Raw genomic sequence first — 11,579 nt, 5'->3', positions numbered from 1 at the left:
ACTCTTTCTCTGTTGACCATACAAAAATGTTTTTGGTGTCTGCCCAGGGCCAGAATTTTATCTCCTCCAGTATATTAAAAACACTATGCTGGAGAGTCCATGTTAAAGAAAGAGCATTTAATTAGTCAGGTGGTTTTGAAATCATCTTTTTGAGTTCTGAGATAGCATCGAAGAATAAAGGGCCCCAACTGGCACTGACCCTGATTACCTGAAAGCAAAATTTCAACAGAAAAGGCTGGTTTCCCTCTGCCCCTCCCCTTTTAACCCCCTTCTCTCCATGATTTTCTCATTAGTTAAAGTTCAACGATAGTTGGCTGATATGGTAGATTGCTAATACATTATGCTAGTGAAGGTCCTTTTCATCTGACCAGAAGTCCAACAAGTTCAAATTCAAGAGAACTAAGCCAGCATTTACTCCTTTTCTCAACACTCATTAGAAGTATTCAGACATTCCAATACATTTTTTTAAATAGTAAAAAAATTTTATTGAAGTATAGTCGATTTACAGTGTTGTGTTAGTTTCTGGTGTACAGCATAGTGATTCAGTTACACTTACATATTCTTTTTTTCATATTCTTTTTCATTATAGGTTGTTACAGGATACTCTGTGCTGTACAGTAGGACCTTGTTGTTATTTTATATATAGTAGTGTGTATCTGTTAATCCCAAACTTCAAATTTCTCTCTCCCCCACCCTTTTCTTCTTTGGTAACCCTAAGTTTGTTTTCTGTGTCCCCGAGTCTCTTTCTGTTTGGTAAACAAGTTCATTTGTGTCTTTTTTCTAATTCCACATATAAGTGATATTGTATGATAAATATATGTTTCTCTGTCTGGCTTACTTCACTTAGTATGATAATCTCTAGGTCCATCCATGTTAGTGCAAATGGCATCAGTACTTTTTAAAAGAAAACACTGATCTTCTGGAAAAGGTGACCCTGAGCAAGACTTATCACAGTTTCTGTGAGAGATAATGTGTTGTGAAAGAGTTAAGCAAGGGACTCGTTAACTTCGTATGATATAAAATTCGGAATCTGAGAGATCATGCTGTAAGTAAAAGGTTACGAACAGGTGACCCACAGGCTAGGGGTTTTTGTTTGGCCTACAGAGAACTTTCATAGAATTAAAAATTATTTTCAGCCTTTTAAAATGAGGAGAAAAGAAAATATAGGAGAACATCTTTATGACCTTGGATTACGCAAAAATTTCTTAGATGGAACACCAAAATTATAATCCATGAAAAAAAGTTGGACTTTGGCAAAATTAAAACATGTTTTAGAAAGACATTGTTAGGAAAATGAAAGGTGAGTAATGGATTGGGAGAAAATATTTGAAAGTCACATATCTGATGAAAAACATGTATGGAGGTTATACAAAGAACTCTCAAAACCCAATAATAATAAATAACCCAATAAAAATGGTCCAAAGATTTAAATAGACACTTCATCAAAGAAGATATATGGACAGCAAATAAATGCATAAAAAGATACTTAACTGACCTGGTCATTAGGGGAATGCAAATTAAAACCACAATGAGCTATCACCACACAACTATTAAAATGGCTAAAATTGAAAAGATTAACCATACCACATGTCAGCAAGCATGCAGAGCGATGGAACTCTCATACCCTGCTGGTGGGAGTGTAGAGTGGTACAGCCATTCTGGAAACAGTTTGGAAACACTAAATATTTACAAGCATATATAAATCTGTAAATAATCATAAGCATATATATGAAGTGGTGCACTTAATTTTTATTTTAATTATTATGTTTATTGAAATATAGTTGATTTATAAGATTATGTCATTTCTCAGGTATATAACATAGAGATTCAGTATTTTTACAGATTATATTATTTTTAAAGTTATTACCAAATAATGGCTATACTTTCTTGTGCTGTACAATATATCTTTGTTGCTTATCTATTTTATACATAGTAGTTTCTATGCTTTAATCCCCTACCTGCATTTTGTCCCTCCCCCATTCCCTCTCCCCACTAGCACACTAGTTTGTTCTCTATATCTGTGAGCCTGTTTCTGTTTTGTTATATACCTTCATTTGTTTTATTTTTTAGATTCCACATATAAGTGATAATATGGAGATATGGAGTATTTGTCTTTATATGTCTGACTTATTTCTCTTAGCACAATACTCTCTAGGTCCATTCACACTGTTGCAAATGGCAGACTTCCATTATTTATGGCTCAGTAATATTTCATTGTCTATCTATACCACATTTTCTTTATCAATTCATCTGACATGCATATCAAGTTGTACATTTTAAATATGTGCAATTTATTATATATCATTTATATTGCAGTATAGCTGTGAACGATGGGCAGATTACATCTAAAATTTTTGGATCTTGGGTTTCTCTTGCAAACTAAGCAACTGTGGGCCTGTGCTCCTGCAGGACACCAACAGGCTGGAGCTGGAAAGCTGCTGCTTTCATTCGACCAGCTGTCTCTCTTGTGTTCACTTTCTGCCTCACTCATTGAGGTTACCTGCTTGGTCTTTGCAGGCTGTTGACTTTAGATCCCTAGGCTGCCATGCCGCTTGCAGGCATCTTGACTTTTAAATGCTCTCCTTGCTTCCCAGATTAAGTTCCCTTTAGATAAGTTGTTCAAGTGTAAGCCTGATGTCAAACATCACTAGGACAGATGGAAATTGGGGAACTTTATGAGACTGAAACACTTCTCTTGGCTCCCATCTGCAACCTGAGACAATTGTTCCCTTGCTTGCTCTCGAGGCTGTTTCAACTCTTCAACTCATAAATAACACTGGTCAGTATGCATCCCAGGGATGATTTATTAGAAGAAATGAAGAGTTGATGAGACTTTTACCATCTTCCAGAGCTAAAATCCCAGCACTTAAAAGCTGAGCAGAGCGTTACCCCACCTGACACTCCATCAGTCCTTGGGTGAAGAATCTCTTCATGCTGGGACTCATTTGACCTGACCATACCGCCCGCTGCTGCTTCTAGACCACCTGTTTGCTTCACTAGGGTCTCTGACAAATTGCCCTGTGCCCCCTTGATGTTGGCACAGGGAGCTCAGGAATCCCTGTGCTAATCTGAGTGATAATTTTAACCCTTCCAGCCTCTTGGAGCCAGATTAATTCTTCACCACCACCACCCCCTTTTTTTTGCACTCTATGCCTTCTGGTGTTGGCTCAGCTATCTCATCAGACTTGAAGAACCTAGAATGGGGTCATCGTGTCTGCTCAGCCGGGCAGAGCTCAGTCCTTTGAGGTCAGAGCTTGGTCTAGACCACAGGCGGACAACACACTAGGTGACTGAAACTCCCTCCAACCCTGCTGTGCTCTCCATCTCTCTGCAGGAGAATGCCGTAACACTTCCTCAAGGGACCACTCCCTATTTCCCCATGTGCTGATTTACTCCTGGGTTTCTCTTTCAGAAGCGTCTTAGCCTTCTGCCATCTTCAGGTATTCATACCTCATAGAGCCTACCTTCAAGTTCCTAGGTCGTTATTTTTGTTTTTTAACAGCTGATATTGCCATGTTGGCTACAAGGAAATTTTGCATCATTTTGAAAATCAAAGCCCTGCAGTAATCTCCGTCTTCTTTAGGCGTCTGTCTCCATCTGAGATCTGCCTTCTTTAATGGAGGGATTTCACCTGAGACTGGAGAGTGTCCTTGGCTTTCTCTTTGTACCAGAAGATGTACAAATGCTGCCTATCTATAGACGTTTATGATGTTTCTACAAATGCAAACTGTGTAACACAAAGCTTGGAGACTGAAAGTGAAAAAGAGGTAACTCAGCACGAATCTGTCTCTGACCAGATCAAATTTAGAAGAAGACACCCCTTTAATTATTATTATCATTATTTGTGAGCTCTAGTCCCTTTGAAATGAGTGGCAGTTGGTAAGCGTAGGCATGCAAGGGGACACTTCTCATTCCACGTTCGTGGAGGGACACAATGGTGGTCTCACTAAAGTTTAAATCATGAGAATGTACACACAGAGGCAGATAGGATGGCTTCAAATTCATCACAGTGGTGGCCAAGCCATATTTTCCAATAAAGCTGCCAGCTTTCACTGTCTGAAACATCTCTGAAACTCTTCTTTCGTGCTAGCTTTTGTAAAACCTGCACTGGATTATTTTGAAGGTCTTCAAGCATGTAAAACCCTTGGGTTTATTTGTTTTTCTTTTTTCAGAGTTTAATTTTGGGGACGATTCTGGGTTGAATATAAACCCCCCAAATTCACATCTTCCTGGAACCTCAGAATGCGATCATATGTGGAAATAGGGGGTTTGCAGTTATAGTTAAATTAAGATGAGGTCATAGTGGACTAGGGTGGGCCCTAAATCCTGTCTAACTGGTTTCCTTCTAAGGAGAGAAGACGAGACACAGACAGAGAGGATGCCATGGACTGATGAAGGCAGAGGCTGGAGAGCTGCATCTGCAAGCGAAGGCGCAGCAAGGATTGTTAGGGAGCACCAGGCCAGGGAAGGGGCAAGGAGGGCACCTCCCCTGGAGCATCTAGAGGGAGGGCATGGCCCTGCGGATACCTTGATTTTGGACTTGAAGCTGTGAGAGAATACATCTCTGCTGTTTCGGCCGCCCCGTGCGCAGTACTTGGGAGCAGCAGCCCCAGGAAACTAATCTGGGTACTAGGTTCGGTGTGGGAAGGAGTAATCAAGCTGAGTAATTCTGCTGCTGGTCAAAGGAAGTCTAGGGTTACCTAACAAGTCTGGGTGTACCCTACAGATCTAAAGCCGAACTGAAGTGCCACAAGCAGTGGCTGCCTTGGTGGCCAGCCCTCTAAGACTGGCCCTTCTTAGCATTATTTCTTGATCCACATAAAACTGTGGTGTGGTATCTTATGTCCATTTTACAAGAGAAAGAATCTAAGGAGTTGATAGGTTAGGAAACTTGACTGTGGTCGTGCAGCTGGTAGTGGTCAGAATTCAAAGTGTATCCTTCTTTCACCGCATCGCACTGCGTCACAGCGTCGGAAGATGCCTTCCAAAAATGTTTGAGCAATAGACACAGCTCCAAACTAATGGTACATGCCCGAGGCGGATGGATTTGCAGAGCAGCTCCCTTGAACAGTAAGTTCTGGTATTTTCATTTAAAAGATCCCTGTCATTACTGTACAGCCACACCTTGTCTACATTACGCTGGAGTCTTTGCCTGCCTAACATACATTCTCTCTCCCCCAGGAGGGACAGGGACTTCTCCATCTCGTACAGAACTGAAGAAGCTGCCAACGCTTGGTAAAGGATCAGAATCCAAGCCAGCACAGCGACCCTACAAATTATGACCTTTAGGGCTGGACGACTAAGAAAGATGTCCAGTTGTGCAATTTTCCACTCATTTACTAACCTTAACAGTGTGGGTCACGTTAGTCCTAGTTTAATATTATAATCCAAACGTTTGACTCTGAACACAGAGCGAGGCTCAGGAGTCACCCGGGCCGTGCGTCCTAAGACAGCTCACGGTAGCTGGTCGGGCTGTTTTGACCTTTCCAGTATTTGCAGACTGGCTGGTCTCTTTGTCCCCCTCTGCCTACGTGGCTCTTACCACCTACATAATAATAGAACAATGGTAACATTTTAATTTTTTTCTTTTTTCTTCTTTTTTTAAATCTTGTTCAGAAGGACCCATGTCCTCTCCTCAACTGGGAATCTTGATCGTTCTCTGTCTGCAATCCAAGCAGTTAGCTCACCCTGTGTGAAAGGATTATTTACAAACGGTCCCCAAGACTTTGCATTTCCCTTTTCCTATGCGTGAGTGCGTCTGGGTGTCGGGGGAAGGCCTAGGTTTGGTTCTGAGGACCAACTTTGGGTTGAACCCAACCTTAAAAGTCCCCCAATATAGGAATTCCTCTAAGAAGCACTTCTAGACCACACACTTGATTTCGCGCCTCCTTCTTTTAAACCCTTTCTTTTTTGTGAATTGAAATCTTTGACTTCTTTTCCTTCACTCTCTAACCTTCCCCTCCTATAGCATCAGGTGTATCTATTTTTATTTCTCATGAGTATCAATTTCATCATCTCTTGTTTTTGTCACACTTTGTACTCAAAACTGCCTAATAATTCAAGGTAAAATTCAGAAGCCTTGGCTTATCATTTAAGGCCCATCACAGTCTTCAATCCCCTCCCAACTTGTTTGTATAAAATTCACCCTCCCTCCATCCAGCCATCCATCCATTCATTCAGCAACTTTACTGAATACCTAACAAGTGTCAAACACTGTACTGTGTGTTACTAACAGAGTGACAACACAGGCAGGCCTGGTCCCTCTTCTCATGGACCTTACAGTCTGGTGGCAAAATGGGACAATAAACGTGATCTTGCAGGGTGACAAGGTCTATGAGCAGAAAGCACAGGCTGCTATGAGAGAACAGAGGAGGGATATAGAACCCAGACCCAGAGGCCACGGGGCTCTGCAGAGGAAGCGATATCTAGGCTGCAGTCTGACCTGTGAATAGCAGCCAGCCAGGTGAACGACAGGGGAGAAGTTCTCTTGGAATGAAACACCACGGCTGAAGCCCAGAGGTGGCATGCCATAGCACACCTGGGGGCTGAAGGAGGTTCCGCGTAGCTGGAGGGCAGAGTGGGGGAGGGCTGGGAAAGTGGGGCTTGGGGACAGAAAAACGCCTAGTGAGTTAGAACTTTGTTCTAAGATCAGTGAGGAACCACTGTGGGGTTTTAGTAGGTAAGAAAACTGGTAAGACTTATCTTTTTAAAAGATTATTCTTATCGACTATACTTCAATTAAGAAAAAGAAAACCAATAAGCTAAGGTATATTTATATCAAATTTTTTTTCTTACTATTCTAAAACAAACTCTGTCAATACCACTTAAAAATTTTTTTAAAAACAGTTACCAGAAGAAAAGATTATTCTTGTTCCCTTGAGGACAGTGGATTAGAAGTGGGCAAGATAAAGAGACTAGAAGCCCAGTTGGAGGCTGCCATCCAGACAAGAGGTGACTGTAGGAACCAGGACCCTGGAAGAGAGAACAAGAGTTACAGACGGAGGTAGTTGTCAGGCTGGGTCTGAATGTCACGTGATTGCATTCACACAATACGTTCTTTCCCAGGTAAGCCTTTCCCCTTGCTCCTTCTGTCCACAGATTCAAGTTCTACCCACAGCAATACTATCTCTATGTGAAGCCTTCTCTGACTTTCCAGCCCCAGTACCTGTATGAATGCTTGTAAGGTTTTTTTCTGTGTGCTTTTAATTTCACAAAGAGAAATAATTTACAATGCTGGTTCTTGTTTCCTTAGTGTATTTGTTTTCTCAAGTGGATGGCAAGCAGTATGAGCAGAAACCATGGTGATACATCTTTTTACCTCCCTCCCCCTCAGCATTTCCCACTTCATCTTGTGCAAGGTGGGTGAACCACAGATATTTGTCCTGTTGACCAACTGTGATGCTGCTCCGCCTCTTAAAACTCTCCAGGTGTTTCTCTTTCGGGTCTCATTTTAAATGGCACAACCAACTGATCAGTCTCGCAAATCATTCATTCATTTATTCATTTGCTTCTGCTTTTATTCATTCACTCTGCATAAGTGCCTGCTGTATCCTAGGCACTATTCTCGAGCTGATTCTGTTTTCTAACTAAACTATCCATTTTATTTTGGATTCTGTGCTTTTTTTTCTTTATCACAGAGCCAGACCCCTTCTCCTGTTTGCCATATAAAATGAGGATTGAATGTACTGGAAACTAAGCACAGCTTAGCACATGGTACCCAGATGACCCATCTAACGGCATGGGATGGGGTAAGGTGTGGAACCATTCCTTTGGCTTCCTAAGCAGAAGGAAGTTAGCCATATGTAGTTGGCAATTGTCTTGCCCAAGAAATTTAAATCTTGGTATTTGAATGTTTCTGGGCTGAGTTAACCCTGTCTTGTTTTTTAAACAGTTTCTGATGTTTACCCAGTAGAAGGAGAATTAAATGGCACCAGATACACCAAAATGCATGAATGAGAAGAATGAAGAATGAGTCCTAATGCAAAGTTCTTAATGTAAAAGAAAAGTGTGGCTTTTGCCTCTGCTGCCTGCTCAGAGCTCAGTTTGCCACCACCTTGCACTCCACCCCGCCAGGAATGGGCACTGGGCTAACTGTGGTTTGGGAGGGAAGCGTCTCAGTTCCAAGATTCTTCTGAACTGTGTTTGCTGTGATTTTTATGCTATGCTAGCATTGCATCCAAGCTCTTTTTTTTTGGCAAAGAAGTTGCCATATATGATTAAAAATAATTTCGGTGGTAGGGGGGTGGGCAGGAGTTCTACCAGGAATTGAACAAACAATGTACTGTCTTAAGCTGGTTCCAAATTCCTAATGCATCTGCTTTGTACAGTCCCCATTTCATAAAACTACAATTCCTCATTTGTCTGAGTTCTTTCTGCTTGTGTGCTAGCAGAGTCACACCCCTTTATTTCTAGCCCTAAAGGCACCTTCCCAAGTTTGGGAAAGCCTCTTATTTTGCAGTCATAGAAAGCCTAAACAATGCAGTTGTTGCAAGCATCCTTGTTCAATGTTTAGCAAGTTGTCCCGTTGCTTTCCCTGATCAGGGTAGATGTTGTCAAACTGCTGCCTCCTCAGCTAACTTCCCGAAGACACCTCTCAACCCCTGATCCACTGTCCTGCCACAGCCACCATTTTGGATTCTGATACTTTCCCGAGTTTCTCTCTCAAAACTCCCCAGTTGGATAGCTAAGGCCACACCGCATAAGTCAGATAGTTTATTTCTTTGTTTAATTATTTTTATCTGAAGATGCATCATGAGTCTGCAGATCAGCTTGTAGAAATTTCTAGGTTCAACAGGCTGTGGTGCCTCGCCTTAATCCCTCAGCTGAGATCCTGGAACTTTTCCTGATTTGCTTATGCCTCATTTAAACTTAGGTATTTCTTGATCTTGTTTGTTTGTTTTTGATACCAGATCTCTAGATCATTGGGTTACTTTAGTGTGCACGTAGCAAAATCCTAGCCTAAATTGGCTTAAACAAAAAGGCAACTCATTGGCTTACGTAAACTGGAAAGTTCAGGGGGCGAGGGTAGGCACCACTGGATTCAAGGCTTACAGAGGATTTAGGGGACTCAGTTTCCCTCCATGTCTTGGCTCTGCCTTCTGCTCTTGTTGGCTTTCATCTCACATGTCATGCGCAGTAGTTGTAGCAGTTAGCAGTGGTAGAGTACGTCTTCTGATTTTCCGGTCCTGGGGAAAAAAGTGAATTTACCTCCCCAAGATGTTCAATAAAACTATGAACCTATCCTTAACCAGAATTTTTTTCACATACCCACCTCTGAACCAATCACTCTGGCTAGGCTTGTGCTGATAAGTGTGGAACATCCCCGATGAGGACACATTGGACAGGGAGCCATGCAAAGAGCCTTAAATACAACAAAACAGAAGAGTTACCCACCTCAGCTCCTATGTTGGGTGGGGAACCCCCTTTACTCTTTCCCCACAAATGATCCACTTTGGATTTAAAGGCAATCTGACTCTGTAAAACCATTTTAAAACCCAGTTATCAGGATCCAAATGAACCATGAGCATAAACATGTGTATGTTATTCTTGCATTCATTGGCATTATTTTATTTTTCTGCTCAGTTATTGTGGCAGTATTCTTTTCCCCCAGTTTTTATTTTCAGTTTTATCTTTCTTTTTCTTTCCATTTTATGCCACATTTAATAAATGGGGTATTCTGAACCACATTTTCAAAATTCTTCTTTTAAAAAGTTCCCAGGTCATTTGAGATGCCATTTGTAGAGACTGAAGAAATGAATGAAATGTATTAGCCTTTATCTTTTAATAAAGCGTGTGCAATTCAACTGTTAAAGAGGTCTGCTAACATTATTTTAAATGTGACGTTTTCTCTGAATTAAGAGCAAGCAGAGATTAGTGTACAAAATCCTCTAAGAGTGTTTGAGAAATTTGGCTTCGTCAGGGTACTTTGTATCAGCCTCAACAAAACTGAAAAAGCATCCTTCTTCTGCCTCTTTGTTCTCATCCTTACATGTTGAGCTAAGAGGACCCCAAAGCCTATTTATGGTAATTATTTTTAATGCTGTTTCGTAGGCCCACAATTCCAGTTATATACATGAAATTTAAATAGGAGTGAGCAAACTTCTACTGCTGTTAATATTATTATTCCTATTACTAATAATTAAGCTAATGATGGCTACCAATTATTGGTTGCTGACTACATGCTGGTGTCTAGAGAAGGTACTTAGAGTTATAATTTAGTTGACTATCCTCAGCAACCTAGGAGAAAGGTCGTATTGTTCCCATTTCTGGGTGAGGAAACCGAGGCTAAGAAGGCTCCTCTGAGGTTTCACACAACCAGCAAGTTACAAACCTTGAGAGTTAAATACAAGTCTGCCCAGTCTCAAAGCTCTTGATGTTTGTTTGGGTCCTGTTAACTGATGGACTTAGCCCTTAGGTCTGTGCAACAGAAATAAGGCTGCCTCAGGAAGTCCTTTTCCCCGGCCATGAGTGGCCCATTGTGGGGAGGGGCTTCACTTGGATTGCAGGTAATATGTCCGTGTTCACCCTCCTGGGGACTGGGTACCAGTTCTGTGTATCAGATGGGTCCCACATGGCTGCTCCTCACATTTAGACCTTTCATTATTAGTCAGTCCTTATGCAGGTAAGCCATCTGTGAATTTTGCTACTTGATCATGACTTTGTCATGTTTGGGAAAGAAGAGATTAAATATGTTGATTAAGATGAGTTGGAAATGACTGCAGTGTTCATGAAAGTTACATATATCTATCTTGTGTCTCAATCAGTGGCTAAACAGGGGTGAATCCCTCCATCCCTGGACTGCAGCACACCGTTGCAACCAGGAAGCCTTCCATTAACAGTCTGCTCGAAATCCCAAGGCTTCAGGCAGGGAAGGCTCCTGAAGGAGAGTAGCTTTGCTCAAACTGCCGTAAGCGAGGAAGGCAGTTCTTGTGGCTTACGTGGCTGAAAAGTTCAGGCACAGTTAGCTTCGGGCACAGCTAGGTCTGGGCGCTCAAATCCGTCATCAGACACCTGTGTCTCTCTACCTTTCATTTCCGCTTTGCCTCTTGGCTCAGTACTCCAGCTGACAAGACGGCTCTAAGAAGCCTCATACTTACAATCTGTCAGCTTTCAAACCCAGCACAAAGACAGCAGCTCTTTCCTAAGAGTTCTAGCCAAAATGCTGAGAATAACCCTTTGGCTTGGCTTGGGTCCTCTACCCACCTCCTAAATCAATTGCTGAAACCAAGAAAGAGAAGTGGCCAGGCCTGGGCTGTGTGCTGTCCTCTAGAGCATAAGGAATAAGGACGAATCCCTCCAGCACCATAAATTCTAGAAATGTGTAGAATGATGGTTTTCCAAAAGGAAGTCAGGAAGAAGGGAAATCAAAAGAAGGAACCAACCAAGCAGACCACCACAACAATAAAAACACAACCGTCCACCATGCTTTCTCTAGAACTTACTTCCTAGAGCTGGAAATAAATCCAAGTCCAGAAGACGGAGCTCCTGGGTACCTGCGGGTGCGGTGAAGCAGGCAGAGAGGGATGCGGTGTGTGGGCTGCTGCCCAGGCGTGCGTCAGGGGGACGGAGGCCGGCTCTGG

General features: G+C 42.1%; 1 long non-coding RNA gene across 1 annotated transcript; it reads left to right on the top strand.

Moving 5' to 3' along the window:
• The first annotated feature begins 852 nt into the window (after positions 1 to 852).
• LOC116667142 lies at positions 853 to 8,277 on the top strand. The gene is made up of 3 exons (XR_004323915.1): positions 853 to 7,358; positions 7,638 to 7,748; positions 7,892 to 8,277. It is a non-coding gene; the product is annotated as an uncharacterized LOC116667142 (long non-coding RNA).
• Positions 8,278 to 11,579: the final 3,302 nt, after the last annotated feature.

Source organism: Camelus ferus, chromosome 11 (assembly GCF_009834535.1).
Source record: "Camelus ferus isolate YT-003-E chromosome 11, BCGSAC_Cfer_1.0, whole genome shotgun sequence".
NCBI lineage: Eukaryota > Metazoa > Chordata > Mammalia > Artiodactyla > Camelidae > Camelus > Camelus ferus.
This window is presented reverse-complemented; position numbering and strand designations above follow the sequence as displayed.